The 4,163-nt window shown below is 32.6% G+C and overlaps 1 protein-coding gene and 1 pseudogene across 1 annotated transcript in view; one reads left to right on the forward strand and one right to left on the reverse strand.

Annotated features, from left to right (window-relative positions):
• The window catches only part of PRKG1 (protein kinase, cGMP-dependent, type I), a 1,084,330-nt gene that overhangs the window by 155,147 nt on the left and 925,020 nt on the right, over window positions 1-4,163 (forward strand). The window lies entirely within an intron of this gene.
• Window positions 312-430, reverse strand: LOC111740799 (annotated as a pseudogene).

Here is a 4,163-nt window from a genome sequence, read left to right on the forward strand (position 1 = left end):
GGTAGGGGAGGCGAATTATACAGCAAAAGATGAATGGAGCAGGAAATGATACAGTTCCCACATGGCCTGTGGGACATGTGAATGAAAGTATGGTAGCATTTCGGAAGACGAAAGGACTGTGCATATTGCTATCTGTAAAATTTGCTTTAGAACACAATTAGTTTTTAGGGCATTTGTAAAATGATTCAGATATACTGACAGTTTTTTTTTTTTTTTTTTAGATGAGGCAACTCATGGTTGACCTCACAGATTGCAAGAAACTTGTCAGCTTAGCATCCCTTATTTTTTATTTTTTATCATTTTATTTTTTCCGCCGACAGTACTTGGTCTTCCTAGGTCGTCTCCCATCCAAGTACTAACCAGGCCCGATCCTGCTTAGCTTCCAAGATTAGATGGGATCCGGCGTGTTCAGGGTGGCATGGCCGTAGACTATTGACAGTTTTTATGCTATGCTTTTTGAACTAATTTCTTCTCCTTTACCCTTTATATGGTACTTTGAAATGAGAGAAGAGGAAGAAATTAATTGTGCATCTGGAACTTAGATGTCTATTTTAATTCATAAAAAAAGAGAATATTAAGGAATTACATGGGCAAAACATATTTCTTAATCTTCTTCAGACACATGTGAGAAGGAAATATTCAAGGAGAAATCTAGAGTAAACATTATTTTTAGTGAGATTAGGTTTAAATAAATGTCCACTGAACATTTATACTCTTGACAATTGAATATACACAGCAAAACTTGTTTGCATTTTTGATGGAAGCTAATCACCCTGAGAACAGGACCTTGTTTAACTTGTTTAATCCCAAATCCACAAGGCCAGCACAATGCAACCCCACTGCAGGCACCTGCTAAAGTGGTTGAATAAATAAATGTGTGAATAAATGGTCAAGTGGAGTCCCACATACATGTATTTCATGTCTCATATTTTCCACTTTTGGCTTTTTTTCCCCCTCCGATGACCTTCTATTGTCTCTTATGTCTCTGTCTTCTTTCCCCAAAACAAAATTCTTTTCAAAACAAAACTGAATTATCTTTTTTTTTTTTTCTTTTGGCCATATCTTTTACTAATTTCCATCTTCCACCTATGCCTGAAGTTCACTTCAGCTTAGACTTTTTCTCAACTCCCTCAAGTCATCTTCAGTTTGAGGCCAACTGTCTACATTCCTATTAACTGAATTATCATTTTATTAACTACAATAATAATCTTAAGAGTAAAAATAAAGTTATGGGAGAAACATTAAACAACAATAATAAAAGGGTTTAAATGAACCCTCAGGTAGAAAGTTCAAATCAGTTTGTACCTGGTAAAAACTGAAGTTGCTTAAGCTTCAAAGATTACTCCTGAAATTATTCTTAGGCTGATCATAGCATATATCCAATAAATATTAATTCTTTCTTCCTGATCATTGTAGTATAAGTCAGGGTTAAGTAGACATTCATACATCCAGACCTTTCATGGATGAGGCCTATATTAATTTCTATGTTTTTTCTAGGTCTTATTTCAAGTACAAATCAAAATGTTGGTAATATTTGGTTTCAGAGAGGGTAGTTTATATTATTATTGTTAATGTTTTATTGGAGAATTACTCTTTTAAAACTATAATATAATGATCTGTCCATTTTTAACTATGATATTGTTTTACTTAACTTTACATATTTTTTGGCTGAACACATCTGCAGTTGTGAAAAGAGGTTCACAGTAAAATCGAATTTGCACAATCAATATTTTAGAGCTGAAAGTAACCAATAGAATCCATTTAATTTATTCTTTTCATTTTTTTCTGATGAGGAAACATTGTCCACATAATGGGAATTGACTCTATAGGAAATTTTATTGAAATGTATGTATATATGTATATGTGTGTGTATGTATGTATTTAAGGATGTACCTATTGCAATAGTGCTATCTAAAGTTCTAAAGTTTATTCACTATTGCAACTACAATATAACTCTTGACATAAGAAACGTGTAGAGAATTTTCTTGAGTTTATTTGAGTCAAACTGGCAACATATGCCAGGGAGCAAGATTTTATTTTATCATTTTATTATTTTTTTAAATTTTTAATTAAGTTTATTGAGGTAACATTGGTTAATACAATTCTATAATTTTCAGGTGTACATTATAATTTGACATCTGTATATTCTACTGTGTGTTTATCACCCAAAGTCCAGTTTCCTTCAACTACCATATATTTGATCCCCTTTACCCACTTCATCCTCCCCTAACTCTCCTATATTTGACCTCTTTTACCCCGTCTACCTCCCCGCTCTTCTCCCACCCCATTAGTAACCACTAATCTATAGTCCTCGGGAAATCATTAATCAATTGTCTATGTCCATGAGTCTCTGTTTATTTGTCCTGCTCATTTGTTGCCTTTGGTTTATATCCCACATATAAGTGATATTATATGATTTTCAACTTTTTCTGTCTAGCTTATTTCGCTTAGCATGATTATCTCGAGGTCCATCCATGTTGTCCCAAGTGGCAGTATTTCATCTCTTCTTATGGCTGAGTAATATTCCATTGTATATATGTACCATAGCTTCTTTAGCCAGTCCTCTATCGTAGGACACTTCAGTTGCTTCCATGTCCTGGCCACTGTGAATAACGCTGCTATGAATATCAGTGTGCAAATATCTTTTTGGATATGGGTTTTCAAGTCTTTGGGGTAAATACAGGGAGCAAGATTTTAAATGCTCCAGAGAATAATAGTTTTGCAGCTTCTCTTATGTATTTGAAATTAAGAAGACGTAAAGAAGATTGGAGATAGAAAGGCAGGGATTGGATTCAGAATAGTTAACAAGATTATGTGCTTTTTTGGTGGTTAACATCTTTTTTCAAGGGTTTGTTAACCTAGATAAACAAGAACAATCAACTGGGCTGGCTTAAAACTTTTCATTAAAGAAATTATAGGCCTAGGGGGTGACTATCCACCATAACCTACCCAGTTAGGAATTTATGATGAGGCCATCCTGTGAGGTTAGTTTCCATAGAACTCCCTTTTTTTTTTTTTTGTCCATATAATAAATTCTACATGATACAGTTGGCTACATAGAATTTACAGAAAAAGAACAATTAACAATCATTTCAATTAGTTAAATTGTTTTAAATTCAATCTGCGCTACTTATATAAAGCAACTCCCATGTTCTAAAGATGATATAACTATTAATTGTTTTGAGGGATTGGTAACTGAATAATGAAGAGGCAGGTCTGATTAAGGACAAAAATAAATATACCCAAAGGTAAAATTTTATCTGGTCAAGAGGGTTTAAAAACAACAGATCTAATGCAAATGATTATTGATTAAACAACCAAAAAGAATGACAGTAGTTTTTTGTTTCCTTAAAGAAGGGAGGAAGGCAGTTAGTTAATGCTATATTTAAAATAGTACCATTCTAAACTCATTTTAAAATCATTTTCCACAAAAAGTGGAGGCAAACACATTTTAGTAAATCAAGATGAAATAAAGGCTTTGGAAGAATAACTTATAAGGGAAGGTCAGTAAAGAAACATTCCCATGAACCTGCATCAACAGATATCAGGTAGTGCATGTGTTACAGTATTACCAATTTTAGCGAGTGCACCTATTAATTTGAAAAATATTAGACATATAAGATTTGTCAGAAAATGTAAAAGTAATAATAATTTGCAGATAAGTGTAGAAAATATAAACCTGGAAATGATTAATTTTTTAAATTTGCTGTTTATAAATGGTGATGTGCAGTTTCTATTGTCTTGACTAAGGTAAATTATAATTTAACAGCTGTTTTTTATTCAGACGTATTTCTAAGTGGAGTTTCAGATTCCAATGAAGTGTTACACTCAGTTTTTTCAGTGTATTTGCAAAAGAACTCAATTTTTGCTAGTGAAGGAGACAAAACAAATGAGATGCGACTGTTTATTAAGACAGTTACAAGTAGCAGCATATTATAAATTGTTCTTTAACAAAGGATAATATTCATTTATTCATTCATCAATAACAATTGAGCATCTACTATGTGTAATATATTGTTCTAGTGCTTCCACAGACCAGTATGCATGACAAATATCCCTATAATCGTGAAGCATACATTCTAGCCATCAGGAATATTTATTATCTTTGTATTCTAAGTGAGAAATTTATAATTACAGACTCTAAAATGTCATATTGTGCTGAA

Source organism: Pteropus vampyrus, unplaced genomic scaffold, assembly GCF_000151845.1.
Source record: "Pteropus vampyrus isolate Shadow unplaced genomic scaffold, Pvam_2.0 Scaffold68, whole genome shotgun sequence".
Taxonomy (NCBI): Eukaryota; Metazoa; Chordata; class Mammalia; order Chiroptera; family Pteropodidae; genus Pteropus; species Pteropus vampyrus.